The sequence below is a fragment of the Saccostrea echinata genome, unplaced genomic scaffold (assembly GCF_033153115.1).
Source record: "Saccostrea echinata isolate AGI-Se365-2 ecotype Australia unplaced genomic scaffold, CSIRO_AGI_Sech_v1 ptg000033l, whole genome shotgun sequence".
NCBI lineage: Eukaryota > Metazoa > Mollusca > Bivalvia > Ostreida > Ostreidae > Saccostrea > Saccostrea echinata.
This window is the reverse complement of record NW_026889782.1, coordinates 32834125-32861245: the sequence shown is the minus strand read 5'-3', so window position 1 is coordinate 32861245 and position 27121 is coordinate 32834125. Positions and strand designations below refer to the sequence as shown.

Genomic DNA, 27121 nt, shown 5'->3' with positions numbered 1-27121 from the left:
ACCAGACGTTAACCGCAAGATATTGGGTGCATAATATATAGGCAATGTATCATGAATAAGTATTTTTTAAAAATCATAATTTGTTATTACTTACCAAAATTTTGTCTGACTCCTATTTCTCCGAAGGTCGTAAAGGATACCGAGGATTTCCGAAAATTTTCGGAAGGCATTGCGCACGAAAACCTTGAAGTTGACGAACACGAAACTCTAAAGCTCATTTTCTCGTAAAAAGTTTTATTCTATTTAGCAAATTGTACATACCCAAAATTAGTAGGAGAACAATATCTAAAACTAAATACTAGGAGAAATAAGACATATATAGCAGATCTTATTTAATTTTGCAAGTTTTAGCTGGTCTACATAATGACGATATATAATAATACCAATATATACGTTGCTTGAAATTTAAATTAAAAAATTTCTATAATCATAAATTTTTGGCATATTTTTGGTATTTAAGGGACAAAAACATACTAAACTAAAATTAACTATTGTCAATTTAATATCAAAAAGTCATTAATTTTCTGTTCAGAGAGGGTCAAAATGTTAAGGCGACCGGCTTTGGTCTACTTATTCTACGAGGCTACTTAATGCCAATATATAAATATGAGCGGTCTCCTAAATGGCACAACCATATATATATATATATATATATATATATATATATATATATATATATATATATATATATATATATATATATATATATATATATATATATACTTAAATTTTATAAGTATATTTAATGTTAAATAAAATACAATATAAAATCCTAGTTATTTTGCCTATTTATTTATGATTTCTGATTAAAAGTGTTGTGATTTTAAATCTCTTTGCCGACTTCAGTTAATGCGATTTATCTCTTTTTGGCCTGTTTAGAATCATAAAAAGACAAGTGGATTTGTATCGTAATACGGATAAATACCCCCATTAAACGTCTTAGTTAGCTGTTGAAACACTCCGTTTGCTATCGATAAGCAAGGCCATGTTTGGCTCATCTTGTTTTAACGTTTCATTGCAAAAGATTTGGGAATAAAAACACCGTAATTGTAGTTGATTTTGATTCTTGAACACATAATTCGGCTTTCAAAGAAATTAAATTAAATGGAAACAACATACAGCTACAAATCAATAATTCATTCTAACAATACACATTATAAGCAAATCAAACATGGACCACTGAAAACATCAAAAATTAGACCGCATGGCATGGAGATTTTTTTTTTTATTTGTGAGAATGATAAATTTTCGTTAACTTTAAAGTTCTTCGTCAGCAGAACAGTGAAAATTCCTCTGTTTGGTTCATATGCCACTATGTAGGCAAATTAGAAGGATGCCTTGACAATTGAGGTCCGTAGGAAACAATCTGGGGAGGGGGGCACATGCTAACATTTTTGTTGGGGGCACTATCAAGTACCAAAAATTCCCCGAGAAGCAAAAAAAAAAAAAAAAAAAAAAAAAGCATCAGACGTTTTCATTGAGGGGGCACAGGCATGACGTAGCTATGTCTTTATTAGTATTCTATATATTGGCAAAAATATTGTGGGCAAGCCCTGAACCCCCCCCCCCCGTTCCTAATGGCTTGCAACTCAGTGAATCAGGGTCGTGCACTCGATGTCTTCATATTCACATTTTGAAAACTACCTTATCTTTTTTGTCAGTATACTTGAATCACTCTTTTAATGATTTCTTTCCATTACATATGACGCAAGATGACGTAATTTCGATTATAGTTTTTTTTTAATTGGAGCTTTGTTCAAAATTACTCTGTGTGCGGTCAAGATTACCCTTCCCAATTTGGAGACCGCCATAATTATTTGACCTAATTATGCAAAATGAACACTGGATGGACAAGTTCATTGCTGACTAAAGGTGTTGAAGGTTCTTAATGACGGCAAAACTTCAGCGAAACTCTCGAGTTTGATTTTCTCTTACGACTTACCCAAAAGTATTGATAATTAGAAATGCCTCTTTTTAAGTGAAGTAATACAACTGTTCTAATACAAACAATGAAATCACTTTTATAATGAAAAGTTATTTCTTCTCTAATTAAAAGATTATAAAAGAACAAAGTTCAGTTCCTTTAAAAATCGGCCCTCTTTCAAATAAGCTAATTATTGTATATTTTTAAAATAGGAATGTTTAGAATGAAAAATTACTAAAATTATTTTTGTCGGATATATAATCACTCCAAACCATATTGTTGAATGTAGCATAGATTTCTTATCGACGTCGCCTATTTACAACGTCATGACGCTGATAACGTAAGCGTGAAGAAATGCAACTGAAAACAGTTTTACTAAATTTTAAGCTATCTTAAAGAAAAAAAAGTATGTTCATATCACTTTAAACGCTCTTGTATACATGTATTTTTGTACATGTAGCATGTAGAAGACTTTGTAATTGAGCTTTATGTACAATAAATGTTTACATTTCTCTAACTATTAATGCGCTATGCAGTCTACATATATGAGATTTCTCAGGTAAAATTCGTTGAAAAGTTGTCTACATTGAAAAATAATCAACACCACGGTCTAAAATGTTCACAACACTTTACTTCATTTTGCGTCAATATCTATAACAAATTTCAAATGGATATATAAGCTCAAATAAACCAAATACTAGTAGGGGGGTTTATGTTGTGTTCGGATGATAACATCACAGTGTCTAAAGCAACGTCACATTTCACCCCCTTCGAGAACCCCCATTTAAATTCGGGAATTTCGATTCATTCTGAGAACATTCGAATTCCCCTTTATTTTTCCATATACAGACCAGGGATCCATCTCGCAGACACATGATTTGTTTTAGCAAGATATGAATAGTACTTGACTACATTAAAGTGACAGGCAACGTTTTTTTTTCGGACGTTGTGCGGTGATAGCGTATTTCGATATTTCCAGTACGTGGTTGTGTGTTTAAGTCACAGACAGAAATGTCTTTTGGAGGATTGTTCGAAACATGCAATAATAAAATAATAAAAAAATTATTATTCCTTATAATTTCAATTTAATTGTTCGTTTGGGGGTTGAGGAAGCATATTTTCTGTGATTGTCAAATTCTAACGCAGTCTTATACCATCTGCGTATGTTTTGTATTCTTTGCAGGCAAATGCATTAACTCTAATGCTAGTAGCAAATAAATAATTGACCACTCTTAGATTTATTTAGGCATTTCGTTCAAAAATGTTATCAGCAGTTTTTAAAGAAGTTCTAATTCATGGGATATATATATCTGAATAAATACTGGAAATTAGATCACCAATGAGCAATATTTATCCAGAATCAGGCCCGTAGTCACGGTTTTAAAAGTGAGGGGGGCACTTCCCAGAGAAATCTGACAAGCAAAAAAATAAAACCATCCAAGTCCTGTGCGCGACCTTACAGAAACAAAAAGGTGGGGGGATCAGCATCTAAAGCAAAATATTTACTAAAGCAAAATACTATATATCAAAAAAGCCCCCCCCCCCCGTTCTAGTCACCTTTGGTCGCAACTGCAACTTTTCTATAAATTTACAGTTAATAATATGTGTTAGTAAATTATTCCAGTCTTATAGTAGCTAGCGTGAATGAGTTCTTAAAGATATCGGTGTTACAAGTTGCAACTGGGAACTTTAGATGGAATTACTGTGTGATAGTATTTGCTGTCAAATAATAAAAGTTAAAGTAGTCAGGACTTCTCCAACAGCAACTATATATTCTTCATAATTGAAGGATGGAATCATTTTTATTTAATATGATTTTCATCAAACAAATTTTCTTTTAATTCCTAGGTAATGGGATTTAGAAAAAGCTACATAACTCGTGTCACACATACATGTTAATTCAAACATAATCAACCCCCCCCCCCCAGTTTTACACTCTTTTATACCTCCGGATTGAAAGATCCCGGGGGTATATTGTTTTTGTCTTGTCTGTCTGTTTGTCTGTCTGTCTGTTGTCAACTTTAACCTTGCCCATAACTTTTGATTGATTGGAGCTATGACTTTCATATTTCACCTGTGTATTCCATGTGACAAGACTTTTCTTTGGGTACCATCATATTTTACCCTTTGACCTTGACCTAGGAGTTTGACCTACTTTTGAAAAAACTTTAACCTTAGCCACAACTTTTGAACTGAGCTAAGTCTTTCATACTTCACATATGTCGTCCTTGTGACATCACCTTCCTTTGGATAACAACCATTTTGACCCTTTGATCTTGACATGGGAGTTAGATCTACTTTTGGAAAACTTTAACCTTGGCCATAATTTTTGAATGATAGGTGCTAGGACTTTCATACTTCACATATGTAATCCTTGTGACATCTCCTTCCTTTGGATATCAACCACTTTGACCTTTGACCTTGACATGGGAGTTTGACCTACTTTTGAAAAACTTTAACCTTGGCCATAACTTTTGAATAGTTGGTGCTAGGGCTTTCATACTTCACATATGTAATCCTTGTGACATCTCCTTCCTTTGAATATCAACCACTTTGACCTTTGACCTTGACATGGTAGTTTGATCTACTTTTGAAAAACTTAAATCTTGGCCATAACTTTTGAATGGTTGGTGCTAGGGCTTTCATACTTTACATATGTAAACCTTGTGACAAGACCTTCCTTTGGATACCAACAACTTTGACCTTGACCTTGATGTTTTATTTACTTTTAAAAAACTTTAACCTTCGCCATAACTTTTGAACAGTTGCAGCTAGGGCTTTCAAATTTAACATTTTTTTTATCTTTTGGCCTGGAATTTGACTTGCATTTGAGAAACTTTAACCTTCGCCATAAGCATATTGAAACGTTGAATGTTATCTTTTAAATATAAAAGTAAAAGGTAAGCATTCAAAAAGTACCCACCCTTGACCAATTCCTAAACTGAGTAATAGCAAGATGCAACTCGGATTCTGTGTGTCTTAACCTTAGAGTAAGCTTGTAGTATTTTTTTCAGGCGCTGAAGTCGAATTTCTTGATCCAGGGTGGAAAATTGACAGGGAGTGTGTGTGTTGGGAGGGGGGGGGGAGTGGTGTTTCATATTTCAAACTTGAATATTAAGACCAACGCACAGAATTCAGCCCCTACTAGCTCGTTGATCATTAATCCGGGTTTTAATTCAACAGCTTAGAAACAAATAATAAGTAAATGAATTTATGACCAAAATTATGATTTATTCATTCAAAAAGTAAATACATTTGGCAAAATATTTCACTGTATTTATTTCAATCTTTAGATTAAAAATTAAAATACATGTGGAGAGGCTGTTACAGCACCCGACATTACACTCAAAGAAGGGATTTATATAAACCTGCATTTAAAAAAAATGAACCCGATTCGAGTTTTTAAAATATATATGTTTTTACAAATAAGACAGCAGAATTTTTTTTTATTAATAAAATAGTTTCAGAAATGTCAATAGCTTATTTACATAATGTAGGTTGTACATGTATATATATGTATATATATAATAGCAAGTCATTGCTTTTCTTCAAAACAGTATCTGATTCATACTTGAATAAATGCTGTATTGTCAATGAACTTGTCCCATATGGTGTCCAAGACCAAGAAACAGTATTGAAGCAACTATGTGGGAACACATTCCGCAGCACAGTTAAGGCTGCAGTAAGGAGGCGGGGACTATTTTATACGGGAAATGCTTATTATGACATCACACAAAAATATAATTTCTTCAAATTACCACAAAATGAAATGATTTGCTATTTTAAACTTATGAATAGCTTTAAACTACATCAATACTAACTAGTGCATGCATTATTGTCGTTGGTTAAATCCCACACAGCAATATATAAACAATTCACTGATCGCAATGCACTTGTCAATGTGACGTCATATCGGAAAATTTGACGCAGTTTGTCTGCAGTGAGAGGCGGATCAAGTCATATTTATACAATGAAAAATGTAATTTGTAATTAAATAGAATATAAATTGTAGATATATAAGAGGCCATTAACTTGGATGCAATGTCTGTTTTATGATTTTATTCATATACTTCCCGTACATTCCCTAGACAAGCGATAGTGTCGTATATTTGTATGCAGATTCATTGAAGGGTAATAGAAGGGTCGTAATAAATCGATATATTGCAAGGGCATACCCTCAATGAATTATGACAAGCTTTTACACATAAACTCAAGAAGTATGAAGATATTTGAAAAGTGCTGCGAACCTGATGAAATCTTGCAAATGAATTAATTATATCTATATTTAATGTACTTGACAAGCAAAATATTCAATATACGGTCTAACAAATGTAATTTTAGCAATTAGATAGTAGAATCTATCTAGGTTCGCAGCACTTTTTCACAAATTACAAAGAGTGTTGAAAACAATTATATGTTAAACTTAGATTTTTATCTTGGTTATGCCCTTGCAATATTAGAATTTATAGATGACCTCAATACTTCAGGTATATTTGCTATAATCACGTGACTGCCACATCACGTGACAAGTCTTAATAAGAAATCTAACCATCTTCAACATTTAGTTTTCAACCACGTTGCATTTGACCTATAGCAGTAAAGTCCTAAAAAGAAGTGCCCATCCTTGTAAAGAATGTATTTTCTATCTAAAAAATTCGCCGATATTTCCATTTGGCACCTTAACTGTGCTGCGTCCTACTATACTCTTGCACGACATTTACAATATATCAGCCGATCACTTGCATCCAAAGGTGAAACTTTGAGGAGATATGCCTACTTCTGATCATGACGCTGATCAAGGTTCATTGGGTTCTTTAAAAACCATGAGTCCATATAACATCCTTTCCCAAAGTGTTCCCCCGCATTGACTTGATATGTTCCACATGGGGCAACCCACCTCGCTCTGAAAATAAAAATGAAAACATGAAATCACGAAATCAAAAGTGTGAATAAAATGTTCTACACATATGTATTCAAAATACAAGCAAATGCTTACAATCATATTATATTAAAGCTGTGAAATATAAACAGAAAATCCCATAAAAAATTCTGTCTGAATAGGACTAAAAGCAGTAGCGGATATAGAGTTTTCAGAAAGGGGGGATTTTAACCTTTTGACAAGTAAATAAAAGTGGGTGGGTGGGGTGATCGTCTATTCATATTACATTGGGGTCAGGGTAGGGTGAGGGGTTCTGACTTTCTCTGCAAGATTTTTTATTGGAAACAGATCCAGATATTATGTAGACTAAATTGTGATATTTACAAAAACTGCACTATATAACTGCCTTTAGAAATATATTTTTATAGGTAGGCCCCCTACATTACATGTACTGTCAGTAGGAGCAGTCAATTAAATGACCGTATGTCTAAAATCATGTCTGATTTGTATACCCCCCCCCCCCACACGGAGCGGGGCGTGGGAGGGTGGTGATGGTTCATCCCCCTTTTATAAGCTTATTTTCCGCCAGATTTTACAGCTTTGTTTGAAAAAATGATGTGAAAGTTTGTGCATTTATATGCTTTTATATATCTTTTTTTTAAAAGACAAATCGTCTTGTGTTAATTCAAGTGATTTATTGTCTGCCGCTTCCTATGTTGAGTGTCTGTTAAAATGAAAGAAATATGTATTTATTGTTATAATATAGGTCTCATGTTTACAGCCTTTATTATACCTCTTCTTATTTTATCCCTATAAAATAAGATCGTTAGATGTATATAATTCCCTAGAAATTGTTATGAATGTACTAGTCCTCCTGCATCAATCAAGTGAGCTAATCCCTGCTTCGAAAGCTAATTCCCGGTTATCCGTAATCCTCTAGATTTTACTTTTACATTGGTATGATATGTGAATGGACTTATCCCCGTGTGTTAGTTCAATGAGCTAATCCCTGCTTTGAAATCACGCTATCTGAATTTTACCTTTCTATCGGTATGATAAAACAGTTAAAAGTATATCATTGCAGGAGTTAGCAAGATTCCACCTCCCCTCGATCAACCAGGACCATGCCCCTCGGCTTCGCCTCGGGAAATAGTCCTGGTTTTTGGGAACTGGAATCTTGCTTAATGATATGCTTTAACTGTATATAATTATACCTCTACCGATATTTTCCCTATATAACATTAGATCGTTAGATGTGACTAATTCCCTAGAAATTGTTATGAATGTACTAATCCTCGTGCATTAATCAAGTGAGCTAATCCCTGCTTCGAAAGCTAATTCCCGGTTAATCAATAATCCCCTAGATTTTACTTTAACATTGGTATGATATGTGAATGGACTTATCTCCGTGTGTTAGTTCAATGAGCTAATCCCTGCTTTGAAATCACGCTATATGAATCCTCTAAATGTTACGTTTGTATCGGTATAATAAAATAGTTAAAAGTATATCATTGCGGGAGTTAGCAAGATTCCAGTTCCCCATCGGGAAATAGTCCTGGTCTTGGGGAATTGAAATCTTGCTAACACCCTCAATGATATACTTTAACTGTATATTATACTCAAATTATTGATAAAAATGCTCATAAATAAAAAACTTCATCTGTCTCTTTTAATGACTATGAAAACCTTATCAATTTCTCCAAAATCTATGCCATGAGCCCCCACCCCTTCTCCAACACACAAATTGGACCTGCCCTGTGAATACTTATCACCCAATTCTCTCTCTCTCTCTATATATATATATATATACGTATATATAAACATATTTTTGTTGCATTAAGGTTGAACTCTGGCAAATCCTTATACAACAGTTTTTGCGAAAAGACTATTTGAACCCCCCCCCCCCCCGATTCTCCACGAAATAGCATTTTGATAAGTTTATTATTTATTTTTTTTGCTTGTCAATGGAGGCACCCTCTACCCCTCACTTCCCCCACTTACTTGGAAAAACGATTGATTCTGAAAAACAAATTGGGGCCGTGCCCCCCAATAATTTTGCTGATATATATAGATCACTATAGTAAACATAGATGCTATATGCTTGTGCCCCCTCAATAAAAACGTCTGAGTACATTTTTTTTTGGATGTCAAAGAATTATTGGTAGTTGACGACCTTTCTTTTCTGCTTGTCAGGAAATTTTTGGTAGTGTTCCCTCAACTGTCAACTGAAAAATGTTTGGCTGTGCCCCCCCCCCCCCCCGAACTGAAATTGCTTCCTACGCGCATGGATACGGTGAGAATTATGTCACAAACGTCCTTCGAAACGTTACATGTTGTAATGCTGGATAATTTTTAGCCTTTTTTTAAAATTAAATATTGTTATGTGATGTAACTAGACTATATCTCATCACTCCGTTTTCACAGAAGTCAGAACATTCACGTGTATGATCAACGATTGATCTGAAAAATTATGCACTTCATCACGACGTATGCACGTTATACAAGAGAGTGTATCATAACTTTTGAAATCATCATTACATTTATGGATACTATACCCATGGAAGTGTCGAAAAGGCGTTAATTAATGAATTCATAATCTACCTGCATGGTTTGTGCAGACACGAACAGTAACAGTTCTGGATCTCTCTCTATATTATGCTCGTTGACTATCTTGTCTGTATGTCATTGTGGCGACGTCATATTTGATTTTGTTGACAACGAAAGGGGAGCAACTCCCAAATTTGAAGTTATATTTGTATAAAATTAAGATAGTGCGCAGAATTTTACCATCGTAATTTTTGGCATGCATGTCGCTCATACAGAGTTCTATTCTTTGGCAAAGTAACAAGTTGGTAAATCAATGCGCACCTGGTAAAATATTGAATTGTCTGAGAAAATTTGTAGGCTTTTTTCCAGAATTTCTGATTCCGTCGAAGTTTATCGCATGAAAAGTAGCATATAGAGGCAAGAATTTTAAAAACAATTATTAAATTTAATTTATTCATATATTTAAATTTTTTTTCTGATACAAAATATACTTCAAAAGTACAATTTATTTTGGGGTAAATTTGAGGGCGTCGTGTTACATCAACTGACCAACTTCTTTAGCTCAAAGAGAAATATTCCGTTATCTGTTTTATTACAAGTTATCATAAACGATAATATACTTTAATTTTTGGAACAAATATATTTTATGGGAAACGAGAATAGTAAAACTAATTTAGAATAAATGGATATCAAATGTAAACTATGATTGGCGTCGTGATCCTCTTCTAAAATTCATTAACCTTTGTAAAATATGCAAAGATCTAGCTGATAAAGTTTTAAGAGATAATGAAAGCGTCCTTAAAAGATCTTGGCAACTAAAAAAAAGATTTTAAATATTAATTAATTATTATTTGAAAACTTGACAAATGTGTTTTTGCAAATATGTGAGTTATAATCATATTTTTTAATTTGTTCATACTGTTAATTATATTTTTTTTTCTTTTGAGTTTTCGAGAATAAAAATGAAAATACCGGTTTAGGCATATTGATACAAATTCACATACTTTAAATAATAAAAAATATCAGCGTAAATTGCTTTGTTGAGATATTATTTTGAATATTGGAGTAAGCGACATTGTTAACTGGATAATTCTTGCGAAGGACAAATAAATTGTTTATCAAACAATGACTTAAAGTGTACATGTGAAATAATGAAAAAAAAATTAGTATATTTAGGTAAGATATCCTTGTGAGCTTGAAATAAAATATACCACAGATTCTGACACATATGTTTCATATTTAGATATTTTACTAGAAAAAGACGTTAATGGTTACTTAACAACCAAGCTTCATGAAAAACGTGATGACTTCAACTTTCCAATCGTCAACTGTCTTACTTATGTAGCAATATTTACCTTGTCATCTGCATATAGGGTTTATGTCTTTCAGTTGTTTCGATACGCAAGAGCATGCTCTACGTATGAACACATTCTAAATCGAGGCAGGGTTCGAATCCCACTGTGGGATGTGGAGACCGGTCCTTCAGATGAGACCGTATAAACCGAGGTCCCGTGTCGCAGTAGGTGCTGGCACGAAAAAGATCCCTCACTGCTCAACGGCCGTAAGTGCCGAGTATAGGACAAAATTTGCAGCTCCTCACCGGCAAGTTGTGGCATCTCCATATGAGTGAAAAATTCTCGAGAGGGACGTTAAACAACATACAAAATAAAACGAGGTAAGCTATTGACAAACAAGTTGACGAAACAAGGATATCAAACAGTCTCGTTTGAAGTAATGTTTTCGTAAGTTTTTCGGTCGATACAATGCTTATCAGCACATTCAACCTGTCATTGAGTCAAATGCTGACGGACGTTTTTCATACTGACTGTTAGGCCATTATTTATACACTGAACTGTCTACGCATATTTCCTGTTTTTGTTTCCCGATCATGAAAAGGAGCACACGGCGGGTGTGACCGGTCAGCAGGGGATGCTCACTCCTCCATGGCAAATGATCCCACATCTAAGTTTTGAGGTCCGTGTTTGCTCTGCTCCAAATTTGTATCGTTTCATTGAATATTCGAGATTGAATACCGTTCGTTATCTTCATATTTCATTCGCAGCACAGTTAAGGCTGCAGTAAGAAGGCGGGGCCTAATTCATACGGGAATTGCTTACTATGACATCACATAAAAATATAAGTTCTTCAAATTACCACAAATTAAAATGATTTGCTATTTTAAACTGTTGAATAGCTTTAAACTACATCAATACTAACTAGTGCATGCATTGTTGTCGTTTGTTAAATCCCACACAGAAATATATAAACAATTCACTGATCGCAATGCACTTGTCCATGTGACGTCATATGCAGTGAGAGGCGGATCAAGTTCTATTTATACAATGAAAAATGTATTTTGTAATTAAATAAAATATAAATTGTAGATATATAAGAGGTCATTAACTTGGATGCAATGTCTATTTTATGATTTTATTCATATACTCTCCGTACATTCCCTAGACAAGCGATAGTGTCGTATATTTGTATGCAGATTCATTGAAGGGTAATAGAAGGGTCGTAATAAATCGATATTTTGCAAGGGCATACCCTCAATGAATTATGACAAGCTTTTACACATAAACTCAAGAAGTATGAAGATATTTGAAAAGTGCTGCGAACCTGTTGAAATCTTGCAAATGAATTAATTATATCTGTATTTGATGTACTTCACCAGCAAAGTATTCAACATACGGTCTAACAAATGTAATTCTAGCAATTAGATAGTAGAATCTATATAGGTTCGCAGCACTTTTCACAAACTACAAAGAGAGTTGAAAATAGTTATATGTTAAGCTTAAATTTTTAACTTGGTTATGCCCTTGCAATATTAGAATATATAGATGACCTGAATTCTTCAGTTATATTTGCTAAAATCACGTGACTGCCACATCAAGTGACAAGTCTAAATAAGAAATCTAATCGTCCTCAACATGTAGTTTTCAACCACATTGCATTTGTCCGATAATAGTAAAGTCCTAAAAAGAATCGCCCATCCTTGTAAAGAATGTATTTTCTATCTAAAAAATCGCCGATATTTCCATTTGGCACCTTAACTGTACTGCGTTAGACAACAAATTTACTTTTCACCGTTTTCTTTAACATTTTGACAAGAGTATTCCCTGAATACTATGTGCCAAATATTCAGTATCTGTCTCTATATATATATAATGCAAGATACTTGTTTTATTTTAAATGATTGTCACATATACATGTAACATGCAAGGGAGATCACTACTTGTGAACCTCCGCGAGCTCGTACCCGTGATAAAAACGGATGGCCCTGAGATGCTGAAAATACAATATACAATGCGCAGTCTTACTCACAGGATACTGCGTACATATATGGTTTTTACTGGTAGCAAACAAGATACACTGGCAGGGAAGTCCATACACCAGCGCACTTCCACAAGGGACAAGCAGGGATAACCGCACACAGAACCTTGACAAGTGGGGATGACTGTCTCTAATGAAACGGTTCTGGACTAGAGACACTGGTAAGGATGTCCGTTTACCAATGGTCTTCCACAAGAAACAGGCACACTTGCTGCAAAAAGATGTCAAGTCCAGAGCACTGATGACCAAACACTCTGGCAAGTAATAAGCAGAGATGGCCACACCCTTACTACTTATCACTGTACAATATAAGCAGCGAAGTCCGCCCAGTTATACGTAATGCATCGGGTTTGTTGAGTTTTACTTCTAGAACCACTCCCTACAATTGTAAGTAAAAACCCGACAAATAAAATATATAATATATAGTGGTTATTTATTTACAATTGAGGAAAAATACTGATTATACCTAAAACAGCAAATTTTATCAAATCAACTAAAGAAACATACAAGGATTATGATTGATAACTTTAATTTGAATTCAACGTTAGTGTAATATTAAAGTATATATAATATGTAATTTAAAATAAGGGCGATAACTCTCGCAATAAAACATCTCTCAGCTTCATATCATTTATTCATTTAGACATTTAAATTGTTCGTTGCACGTTCAGTAATGTACATTTCCTAAAACTAGATTATCTATTTTACTTGTCCGTCTTCCATTGGGTGTAGTACTGTAGTATCACATAATATCAAATGGAAGTAGTCAGTCCCTCAACATACAGAATCCCTATAATGAACTTCAACATTTAAATGTAAAAGGTTAAGATAACGGAACAGCTATCGATCTCAAAATATCATCAATATAAACAATACAAATATTTTAAGATGACATAAAACACGGATCGACCCATGAAAATTCCGGAGGTAGGATCGAGTGCCTTGGAGAAATGAGCATCCTCAGTTGATCAGTCACACCTGCCGTGAGCCCTGTGTAAAGTTTAAATCTATAATGTAGTTTTGTTTTTATTTGATCCGACTAGTTTACCTTTTTCTTCAAATTATAGCTAAAGAACTGAATCCCTCCGAAGATTTACTGTCAAACTCTCTTAACCATTCAAAATTTTTCAGTCCAGCGAGCTAAAGATCTGCAGCTACTCCAAATTCATGAATCTAAAAATTTTGAATCATCTTTTTTCTTTTTAAATGTATTCATACAACCTAACACATACCTGATTTTAGAAACCATAGAGCATGATAGATCAATCTTCTTCATTTTTTTTGATCCTGAGCAATTCTGGTCGCCACTGAAAGTGAATTTTATTTTTTTTCTCTCTGTCAAACTCAAGAAATCACGTTTTGATATTTTTAAACATGCATCTGTGACATCAATCGATAAAGAAATGATGTCTTGGTGCACAGATAGGATGTAATTGGTTTTGTCATTTAGTAAAATATTGCAAAGTTCGGAATGTCTGCTTCTTTGACGACATTGAATAAAATCTATACTTACTTTAATATTAACTCATGCAAAGTTTTTTTTAATTGATGTAAATCATAAAATCTTAGATGAAAGCATGCTTAGCGTTTTTCAGTGTTTTGGTACTTTGATTTAATGCAGTATGATACACGCGTGTTAAGGCCGTATAATTTTTTTCAAGACGCACGGGATGAAGTTTCAAAAGAAAGATAGCGATATCTAATTATATTTGTACATTGAATTCAGTTCTTATGATTGTAAGGACTCTCTAAGATTGAGCAGTTCATTCTTCCCACAAGCTGTAATCTGATATTTGAAATTGAAGACATGCGTTTTTATTCTTTCTTCTATCTAATATAAAAATAAGGAATAACCTTTAAAAGCAGCGAAGGCAAGTGGCCACCACGTGTCAACTATTCATTATTATATTAGCCTATATATTACCTACATTTATTATTGTAAAATACTGCAAGGGTTTTCGCAATTAATGGCATTTGAAGGATTTTCTTTTTTCAAAATATAGTAACGATATCATATTATATTCATTCATCAGTTCACAGCAGCGTTTATTTTATATAAAGGAGGCATGGAATAATTTATACAGGAAATGCTTACTGTGACATCGTACTTAAATATCAATTCTTCATAATATCATAAAACGTATAAATCTGTATTGTGTAGGATAAATTTTCTTCCCGTGCACCTATAATTTTATGTTGTATATTTGGTTGTGTGTATAAACCATCTGAAAATAAAGAGATATTATGTAAGATCTCAAGGAAAACGTTTACCAAATCTGGAGGACAAGAATTGTGTTAGTGGGGGAATTCATCGTAACAATTGCATGAAAATAGAAAGTTATGGAATTTGTGAATCTCGGGGAAAGCGTATAGCGACGTCGTTATTGTTTAGCCGATCACGCAAGATAAAAATAGTAGAAAACAGATGCTTGGCATGTGTGCAAGGATTTTCATCGCAAATTCAAAGCTTCATGAGGTTTACTATTTGGCAGTAGATTAAGAGGTTTTTTTTTATATAAGATACTGATAATTTGATACGGGTGACCAGAGATCATGGGAGTGTATCACTTATCTATACAAGGAATAAAATGTAAGGAATTATGCAAAAGGTTCATTGTAAATTTAAAATGCAAATAAAATGAGTGTTTAATGATCTAATAGTAATGTCAGTAATAATACTTATTCCACTGTGATCTTTGTATCTTAAGTATAAATTATAAATAATTAGAATATATTGGTCAACTTAATAAAGAGTGGTCAGCTTGATTGTGTCTCTCTCTGGTTGCCTTACATGTAATACAGGTTTGGTAACACGGCCACTCCCCATAACTTCTGACTTGCTATGGAAAGGAAGGGTGTTTCTCCCTGGAAGAGTAAATTAAATCTGGAGCATTATATCGAGTAATAAAGCACAAAATAATACAAGTAAATTGGGTCAATCTGGTAAAGACCATGGGATTCTAGGAGCGGTCCTCCTAAAAACCTCTCACATACAAAAAGCATATGATGAGGTTGACAAGTAAATTATTCTATAACCAGACGAATAATATGGGCATTATAATAAGCGGTGAATTGTATCACATGTTTATGATATAATCCTTGATATAATCTGCATCTATATTTGTAAAATACTGCAAGAGGTTCACAATTTATGATATTTGAAAGAATGTGTATAACATCTACTATCGATATTATATTTTATTTATTCAACAGTTAGCAGCACCATTAAGGCTAAATAAAGGAGACTAGGCCTTTTTTTCGGGAAATGTTTACTGTGACGTCATGCAAAAAATATCAGTTCTTCAACACTGAAGTTGTTTAATTTACCTTTTGTAAACAAATTTATTTTTTTTTTTATTTAGGCTAAATACCTAAAACTTGTTATTACTAGTAAAATTATATTCTGATTCTATAAGCTTATATTTGTTTATTTAAAAGTACGTTCATGTTTGGGTTGTCTTTTTACAGTATAGATGATATATTTAAGAAACATTCTTATGTTTGTTTTACTCTATGTTTTATCGATATGATATGATAAATTGTTTTTATTATTGAATTTATCAAACATTGTACCAAAAATTAATGCCATTTGTGCATTAAACTATTGATTCATAGGAGTTGTGTGTTTTTCAATTTATTCCGTGGTATCTTCTAAAATTCGGTCGCAAAATGACCGCAAATTTATGTATTTGCAATTTGCGTAAATCTTGCAGCTGTTAAATTTGAAATGATGGAGAACCCTGAAGATCAAGAATATTTTTCAGGTGGAGTAACTATACTTGAAATTCAAACTTATAAAATGTTAATTCTAGATAAAGCAGCAGCATTTTACAGAAAGCACAAGATGTATAAAAAGAATTTATGAATTTACAACAGTGTATGAATGAGGGTTTTCCTTTGCGATCTTGAATTTATTTTTATGGCCTCCATACAGTACACATTAGGTGCATTTATCAAGTGACTGTCAAATCAGTTGACCATTTTAAATTAACTACAGACTGGGATTTTACAATGTTATTTCAATAAGTATTATTTTTTAAATATAATAATAGCACTACAAAAAAAAAAATACAGATTAAATTTTGTGCCCTTTTACATTCCTTATGTTTCTTCATAGCGTTCCTTAATAATGCTGCGTTGTCTTCAAAAATACCCTGAAGCAATAGTCCCATATTTTACTTACTTGAAACCTAGGATACATCTGTGCTATTTTATATCAATCTTCTCTCCAACAATAGAAAATAAACATATTATCTTGGATCTCTCATTGGATATTTCCTCCTATTTATTTACGTTCATTCTCTCTTGCGCAATTTTCCTCTCTATTTCTTGGTTTCAGACATCAGGAATTTTAATATTCGAAATCTATTTTTTTTTCTTTTTTTTTTTTTTTTTTGATTTATAATTTTATAATTTATATTTTGAATTACTTATATTTCTCCAACCAGTACTTTTTTGTCTGTGATCATCTGTTATCTTATTTTGGTATTTGAAAGATATTTTTTGCAAATGTTTGAGCATATAAGTTTGTGATGTCACAATTAATTACTAAAAGAATAACAATCATATTTTATTAATACGTTTGTGTCTTTGAAGAAAATTGATAGAAATATTTCCTTTATAGGATATATTAATTTTAGATTGAATATGAATAAGCGACACATGTAAAAAAAAGGCAAATTCTTAAATACGTTTAAAACTATAATCATATTTGGAAATTAACGTTGTATACATTCTTTAGTGTTCAGTTGCAAATTAGAAGAAAGAAAGAGCATGATCCTTATAAGTCATACGTTTTGTTCAGTTTATTTTTCAAGGCTATGGTTGGGACTATCAGTCCGAGTTAATATCTGTTTACTACTTTAGTAAGATAAACATAAATTCTAAATATCAAATATAAATTTAAAAAAAAATCTGCCAAAACTCTTACTCAGCTACGTTAAGGAAGGATTTAGTTCACATCTGTGATGCATCGCATGGGAAGTTTCATTGTGACGTCATTAAAAATTTAACAAGGGACAAAAATCTATTTAACCACATGATAATGCGTGAATAACAACTTGCATTCATTTATTTTATCAATTATTTATAAAAGCATGTAAAATCACAATATTTGATAATTATAGTGATGAGTTATCAGAAGAAAATCTTGTGTCTTAAATGACGTCACTAGTCTTGACTTGACGCAGTACAAGTGATCCAGAGGAGTGGATCCATTGCTTTAATGATTACAAAAATGCTTTAATAAATATCAGTCCATCATCAATGTTTAAATCTAATCAATAAAATCAAAAGGAAATAATTTATTTAAAACAGTGATGTAGATTATTAATTTATTTAGGTGCTATGGAGCTGCACAAAGACAAAGAACGTTAAGAATATCGCTAACACGATAAGTGTATACCTGATTAATCTCAAAAGTGGAAGGCCATAGACTAGACTGTTTGAATTGAAATATGGAATATCAATTGCTTACATCATGTATACTTTGAAAATGCTGGGAGCTGAGCTGGACGGCATAACATTATTTTTATTCATGACAGAATTTAAGCGGGGTGGAATTTTTTAGCTATTATATGCATTTTCAGCAAAATTAGTATTTCCGAAACAGCTCAAACTAGCTCCGAGCACTTTTTGGGAAGCCAATTTAAATCTTTTTCTTAATATGTATAAATTTTTTTTCCCTCCAAAAACATGCGTATGCCCTTGCACTAGCCTCATTTTCTAAATTAAAATCTCCTAACACTTGACCTAAATATAGGTGATCTTTACTCGTTTCAGTTTCTGATGTTCTTTTTACTGTTTTCCAGAATATAATTGTATAATGAAGTGATGTAAGTACTTAACCTGTTGTCGTAAAATTGATTTGCTTTCATTGTCTACAGAAAGCGGCAAATAGTCTAAATTGCAAAAGTACTTCTGGCTCTGTTATCATTTATCATTTCTTCTACAGAAAAAAAAAACAAGTTAATGATATAATCAAAAGCATTTCTGTGATATAATTATGTTATCTTTTTGGCTCAGTGTAAGTACAGGGTGTTTCAGAAAACATGCAACCATTTACTTTCCTTACTTTATTTATATGCAAACAGTAACATTTGAAATTTTTATATAAATTTATGCTAAAAAGGCTAAAGTTTTTATTGATAACAAAAAGTTAGAAAAAAAATACCATTTGAATTAATTATGACGTCATATTTGATATCACTGAATCCCCCCCCCCCCCGATAATTTCACTCTTAATGTTGAATTTAATAAAAAGCAATCATCAGGATTTCCGATACTGCTTTATCAGAGCATGTCACCAGTTCCTGTGATTAGGACAATGATAATAAGGTTTACAGAATGCAAAGAACTTACTTATAGTAACATAAAGTGGAAGTTGTATAAATCTGTAAAATTTTGAAGTTAATGGAAGAGTTAATGCATGATCAAAGAAATTTAAAGGAAAAAAAAATGAAGAAAAGGACAATTAGAACACATGAAAACATTTATAATGTTACAAAAGAGGGATTGTTCCAGAGACTCACATGAAATCCTTTTGTAAAATAACTGAGTTTGGGAACAAATTAAGCAAGTCAAGTGTAGATCAGATGCTGAAAAAAATGTTTTGAACCTTAAACCTTGGACTTGTTAGAACAAATGTTTGGAGGACCATTCAATTCTTTCAAATCCGTTAAATTGGGTCTCCACACTCACCTGACTTAACACCCCTTGACTTTTATCAGTGGGGATATTTAAAGGTTAAAGTTTATAAAATACGCCCCCCCCCCCCAAAAAAAAAAAAAAACCAAATGAACTCAAAATGGTTCGAAAAATGAGACCTGATTCACTACCAAGAGACTCTCCGCAATAGTAATGAGGGATTGTTCCAGAGAATCGCATGAAATCCTTTTGTAAAATAACTGAGTTTGGGAACAAATTAAGCAAGTCAAGTGTAGATCAGATGCTGAAAAAATGTTTTGAACCTTAAACCTTGGACTTGTTAGAACAAATGTTTGGAGGACCATTCAATTTTTTCAAATCCGTTAAATTGGGTCTCCACACTCACCTGACTTAACACTTAAAATGGTTCGAAAAATGAGACCTGATTCACTACCAAGAGACTCTCTGCAATAGTAATGAGAACTTTCTTGCATCGGATAGATTTAGGCATTCAGCAAAAATGACGCCATTTAGATCATATTTTGTAACTAAGTAAAATTTAACAAGTTTCTTTTTTCTTTTGTAATTCATTATCTATTTGCCATATTAACTTTATTTTCGTAAGAATAAATCTTGAAATTGTGACTTTTAATTTGATATGTTGGGGCATGGTATTGGTTGAAACACCAGTAAAATTTAATCAATGAAAATAGTTGCATGTTTTCTGAAACACCCTGTTATACTTAATACATCAAGTACTTTTAAGTATTGATGTTTTTGCACCCCACTTAGTTTGATAAATCCCAAAACATCTCTTTATACACCTTACATGTATGACATCTTCTGATTGAGGAAATCCCCAAACGTCTCTATATATACCGTACGAAATCTCTGATTGAGACACCGCATTGTTCTGTTCTGGTAAGTTCACGTCGAAATTGAAAAGACGATGTTTTCCATTCTTTTACTGCTTTTTATGTCAATATCACAAGTCAGAACGGGGTCGTTGTTAACCGGTATGTATGATCCGAACTCTACGGCTTTGATCAATGAAAGAAGTGACATAAAGGAAATCGACGTTCTTCGGCAGATCATCAATCAAGAAACTCTCATCCGTTTAGCCGTGGTGAAGGATGTAAAGGCAGTAGAGGACGATGTTACTTCTGCGAACCGAAGCATGCCTTCTACAGAAACGATGGTCTCCACGCTACAGCAGACATTAGAATCATTTAAAAGTCAGAATGATTCTTTAAATCGATACAGTACTTTAGCACAGAAAGTAGAAACATTACAAAGGCAGGTTTATACAATACGGCAGGACAAAACTTAGGAGCAGAGAAAGACAGATTGGTACTCTTAGTCAGGATAACGCTTTACAACGTAAAATAGAAACATTACAAAGAAAGGTTGATTCTCTGACTGATAGACAGATAAAAGAAAACAAGAATTGGCAGAAAAAAATTCAGGAAATTGAACAGAAGTTTAATAGAAACATCGCCGAAGTTTACGAACTTCTAAATAACAGAACGTTGGAAACCGTTAAAAGAGGTACATACACACACACAAACACATACTCTTTCTCTCTCCCTCTCTCTCTCACACACAGATATTATTGTAATTATTATTATTATTATTTATTTATTTTATTATTATTATTGATTTTATATTCGCGTCTTTTGTTATGTAGATTTAAAACTAAATGTGCATTGTAAGGACCACTTTCTAGAAGGACACACACAGTCTGGTGTTTATAAGATAAATCCCTATGGAAACGAGAGTCAGATCAACGTGTACTGTGACATGGTGACTGAAGGTGGAGGGTGGACAGTAATATATATATCTCTCTCTCTCCTTCCACCCCTCTCTCTCTCTTATTTCTATTGAATACAAAAAAATAATAAAACAAACGATACTGTAAATTCAGCATATTTATATTCTATTGATAATTTGCAGGCAATCCAGAAACGCGTGAGTGGATCAGTGAGTTTTAACAGAACGTGGGCGGAGTACAAGAGTGGGTTCGGGAGCGCTGACGACTCTTACTGAATTGGTAAATATTTATATGCAGTTGTTATAATCTTAAACAATATCTATTGATATGTATCTGTTGATATATTGAGGAAAGTAATTTTACTTATTAATAGGTAAACTTTTGTAAATTATATCTATTTGATTTAGTATGAATTTTCAATATCAAAATTCAAAATATATATTTTATTATCGAAATCCAACAATTCAGCAATGAAACGCATTTATTGCTCACTTATGAGGTATCTATATAAATGATTTTTATTAAAGATAGACAGTCATGAACTTAACATATGTTGACCTTTTGAATGCACATTATATACCTACTATTTCAAGTACTTCTTTCATATTGAACATTTAAAATAGCAATTTGTAGGAAATGACGCTGTTCACCAGCTGACCAAAGGATGGAACTTATCCCTCTACGTCTCCATTGCATTACAAAATGGTACAACTTTTTATGAACTATATCACCAGTTTTCCATTAATGATGAGGCAGACAACTACAAACTTCTCCTGGGAGGACCAGCTACTGGGACCTTAGGTAAGTAATAAGTAAAATCGTGTCTGACTATCAATAAAAAATGGAAAGGAAAGGGAAAACGGAGAGAGAGATAGAGAGAGAGAGAGAGAGAGAGAGAGAGAGAGAGAGATCTAATAAAAATCAAGCATGCTCTATCTATTTTAAAAAATCTGTTATTTCAATTTAACATTAAGTCTTCTGCCAGTAAAATATGTATCAATCACTGTTCGTTTCCTTCACCTTTTTAACACATCTAACATTTGGATTTTATTCTTTCAAGATTATTTCTTTGTTCTCCTTAGTTTAGAAAAACATACAGTTTTATATTTGGGCCAAATTATTTTCAGGGTACAGCTATTATTTTAATGTTTTCAAAACTTTTTAATTTTCCGCGAAGCTACAAAAATTAGTATAAATGGAAATGTTCTTTGGATTAACCATATTTTCTTTCAAAAAAAAAAAAAAAAAAAAAAAAAAAAAAAAAAAAAAATGAAAAAAAAAAAGATTCTTTAAAAAAGACCAATGCCCGATTTCATGCTCAATTCTTTTCAATGAATTATCCACCGACATTTTGTAAAATATTCTTATCTGTCAATATTGTTTTTTATAAGTTACACTCTGAACAATAAAACCCTTTCTTTTACATTCATTTAATCCTATGTTGTGCCACCTGACTTAATAACCTAATATCAAAGTAGGGATTCAACACGTGGATCTATCGTGAAAATAAATAAAAGATCCGGCGAGAGATATAAAACATCGGAAGGATAAGCTGTTATTATGTTCGTCATTTTGATGCATTGCTATTTAATGAGCTACTAACGCAGTGTAAATTTGTTTTGAATCTGGAAAAAATAATACAAAAAATAATAATAACTACATCACACTTAATGATAATAATCCACATATTTCCTTTAAATTCTACGGGTGACATTATGTTAGACACTGTTTATCCTACTTACCACGATCTGTCTGGGATGTACTTTAGTACCCCAGACAGAGATAACGACAGGGCTGGATATAACTGTGCTGCATACTTTGGAGGAGGCTGGTGGTTTAATGCCTGTCATGGCGCTTATTTCACTGGTCCCTGGAACTCGTCAGCCTGGTCCAATCTCTGGTGGCCTAAAGTGTCAGATGGAACATCTGTAAAGGAGATGATAATAATGATTATGCCTCATCAAGCGATTTCTGTTCTTTTTTTTTTTTAATTTTCGTGTGAAATAAATACCAAAATATAATTAAAGAATGACAAAAAATAAATATTTAAAAACAAATGTCCATCCTGAGATTATTAGATAACGTACATGCAAAGCAGCAAAGACAAGCAAAAGCCACCCTTAAGTCAAAAATGTGACATTTTGAGGTGTTTAGTGATCCTGATACAAAAATTTTTCCTCTTTAAAATGATATATAACAGGTCATTGTTCATAAACTAAAACAAGTGAAAATTTAAAATAAAAAATACAAATTCTATGTCATGACTCTGTGTTTTATGGGAAAACGTCATTTATTTTATTCTCACATTTGCATGGTTGCGTTGTAAAAAGAAAAATTACCTCGACTACAGATGACATTACATATGTGTTTATTATTCAATTACTTAGTTATTGTGCTGTTTTATGATCGATAATTTTAGCATGTCAGAAGAATTTTAGGTTTCTATACCCCCCCCCCCCCTTAAAAAAGAAATCCCAGACAAGAGATATCATTTTGTTTTGCTTCTCTTTTTAATTTTGTTTTTAATCTTTTTTCAGCTTAGTTTTTAATTTCTTTTTCTTTTTTTTTTTTTTTTTTTTGGGGGGGGGGCAATTTTATTGTGCCTTTATATGGTCTGAAATTGTAAAGATCTCTTTACAGAAACAAATTCTGTTTAAAAAATGTATTTATTTTTGCCCTTGCATATTCCGAAGATTTCTCCATAGTAAGCCTTTACAGTGCTGCTCTGTCTTAGAAACTAGCAAGAGCAACAGCATTTTACTTACTTGAAATTTTACTTGAACTAGGGATATATCTGTTCCATCTAATAAAATATTATAGATTTAACTATCTTTTTCTTTTTTGCTTTATGAATTTTTCCTTATTATTCTAAGTTACATATATTTCCCCATATAATTTTTTTATGTACAATTGCCAATACGAATTCCTTTTCCTTTTAATTCAGAAATTAAAACGAAAAATTTAAAAATAGGACAGTACTTGATTTCATGCTTAAACGTTTTCATTAAACGCTCTATCTTTTTTTTTCTTGTTTTTTTCCCCTTATTTTATTTTTTTTCAAACAAAAGATTCTTATCAGCCAAAATTGTTTTGTATATGAATTTATATATTTACATTCTGAACAATAAAATCGTTCCTCTAAACTTCATTAAAAACTTTGTTTCGTGATTAGTCTCATTAACCAAATGTCAAAGCATGGATAAAACATATATGGATATAGTGTAGAAATAAATACAATACCCAGCTAAAGATATACAACATCTGAAAAGATAAATTATTATTGTCGACCTCACTTTGAAGAATTCCTACTTGTAGACATTTTGACTTACATAGTGTAAATTTGTTTTAAGTCCAGTAAATTAATTCTGAGAAATGGATATAAAGAAAACAAAACAATAATAAGACTTCATCACACTAACTGAAGATAATCCTCAGAGTTTCTTTTACTTCTACAGGTGACAGAATAATAAACACTGGTCATAATTGGTACAATTTGTCTGGAATGTCATTTAGTACCCCAGATATAGATACCAATAGATTCAGTGGTGATAACGGTACTGTTAATAACAGACGAGGAGAAGGCTGGTGTTCTAACTTGTGTTACCGCGCCTCAGTGGAGATAATGGTGCTGTTCAGTACGGACGAGGAGGAGGCTGGTGTTCTAACTTGTGTCACCGCGCCTCAGTGGAGATAACGGTGCTGTTCAGTACGGACGAGGAGGAGGCTGGTGTTCTAACTTGTGTCACCGCGCCTCAGTGGAGATAACGGTGCTGTTCAGTACGCACGAGGAGGAGGCTGGTGTTCTAACTTGTGTCACAATGCCTTCTTCCCTGGTCATCAAAGTACTGGCCTTGGTATCCTACAATAGGGACTGGGTCAACTATTAGGAAGACATTGATGTTGATCAAGCGCCACTAAGAAAACTACTCTAATTCTTTGATTGTTCCCGAAACAAATAAATCAATGGCAATGTGATAATATGTCATATGAATGATGAATGGGTTGACACTTCGTAAAAGAGGAAGGTACGGTTTGGGCCTTATTTTGCCCTAAAATTTTAATGTTTCCAAAAAGTTATGAAATTGGCTTAAATATAAGTTGAGTATATGAATGTGATAAATCATGAAAGAATATGGCATGAAGAAGGGCCATTCTGGAAATATGGCATCATTAATTTGGTATATTTTTAGGTTTTAAACAGAAAAAGCTCGAAATGACTCATTTCGGGTGTTATTTTCCTTTACAAAATAGTGTCCACAGCCCTCGCCTACTTCACTTTTCGTATATGTTATGTAAAATACTTTGAGATTCACATTTCTCAAAATCTTTGTGGGCAATACATGTGCTCTATATTATCTGAGAGAAAATTCCCGTGAAAATGGATGTCTTCTACATCTTTTTAAAAAGAATGTGGGAAAATGCACAAGTTTAGTGCGTCACAATTAGCATTTAGGAAGTCATGTTAGAAAAACGATTTGTATGCTCTAATTGTATGGAATTTCAAGGTTTCAGAAAGCACGAGTTTTAATTTCTTACATCACTTTCATATTTTAGAAAAATACAGGGCCAGATTTGTATTGAAACCGTCCCTTGTTCATTGTTTACTTTACCTATCTTCTGATAATTTTATGAGTATTTTTTATATGAACTGAAATCGCAGGTTTGAGCAATCAAAGGTTAACCTTTGTTGTTGATCTATCCTTTTATTTTTCTTTTCCCAACCATTTTTCTTACTGATGCAGACTATAAAAGAGAAAAAATGAAAGGATAATTCAATAGAATTCTATTATAAAGCAATTGATAGTTCATTAGAATTCTATTGTCAATGATAAAGCAATTGATAGTTCATGAGAATTCTATTGCCAATGATAAAGTAATAGATAATTCAATAGAAAACTATTATATATCAATGATAAAACAATGTTAATAAAATAGACATTATCATTTTGATCAATACTTGTGTTTTTTTAATTACAAGTTTAAATGATAAACATCTAAATAAAATGGGTGTATTTTGTACTGATAAATAACGAGATTAAATAATAAATCCCTAAATAAAAATGAAATTATTTTTTGTTCTATAAAACATGAGTTTAAATGATAAATAATGAAAATAGATTTAGATATATCGACGACGTATTGTCAATTAACAATGGCTATTTTCATTCTTATGTCGATACGATATATCCTGGTGAACTTGAGATAAAAGATACCACAAAGTCTGACACATCTGTTTCATATTTGGATATTTTACTTGAAAAAGACGTTAATGGTAATCTAACAACCAAGCTGTATGATAAACGTGATGACTTTAACTTTTCAATCGTTAACTTCCCTTACTTATGCAGCAATATACCTTCATCACCTGCATACGGGGTATATATCTCTCAGTTGATTCGATACGCAAGAGCATGCTCTACGTATGTACAATTTCTAAAACGAGGTAAATTATTGACAAATAAGTTGATGAAACAAGAATATCAGCTGTCTCGTTTAAAGTCATCATTTCGTAAGTTCTATGGTCGATACAATGACCTTGTCAGCAAATACAATTTATCATTGAGTCAAATGCTGACTGACGTTTTTCATACTAATTGTTAGGCCATTATTTACACACTGAATTGTCGGCGGATTTTTCCGTTATTTCCCGATCATGACAAGGAGCACACGGCGGGTGTGACCGGTCGGCAGGGGATGCTCACTCCTCCATGGCACCTGATCCCACCTCTGATGTTTGGAGGTCCGTGTTTGCTCTGCTCCTATTTTGTATTGTTTAATGGACTTTTGAGCTTGAATACTGTTCGTTATCTCCATATATTTCATACATATTTTGTGTTTATAAATAACAACTTCTAAAAATAAATCTGTAAATAGAATGGACATATTTTGTGTTTTTAAGTGACAAGTTTATGATAAGTCTGTAAATAGAATGAGCATATCTTGTGTTCTATAAAGAACAAGTTTGAAAAATGAATCTCTAAATAAAATAGATGTATTTGTATTCTATTGAGATTAACGAGGT

The 27121-nt window shown here is 32.7% G+C and overlaps 1 protein-coding gene and 1 long non-coding RNA gene across 4 annotated transcripts in view; both read left to right on the top strand.

Moving 5' to 3' along the window:
* LOC133199224 (fibroleukin-like) overlaps positions 1–27121 on the top strand; it is a 138107-nt gene that overhangs the window by 89968 nt on the left and 21018 nt on the right. The window lies entirely within an intron of this gene.
* Positions 20111–25921, top strand: LOC133199238 (uncharacterized). Its single transcript, XR_009722772.1, has 4 exons — positions 20111–21155; positions 21282–21378; positions 21733–21900; positions 24555–25921. It is a non-coding gene; the product is annotated as an uncharacterized LOC133199238 (long non-coding RNA).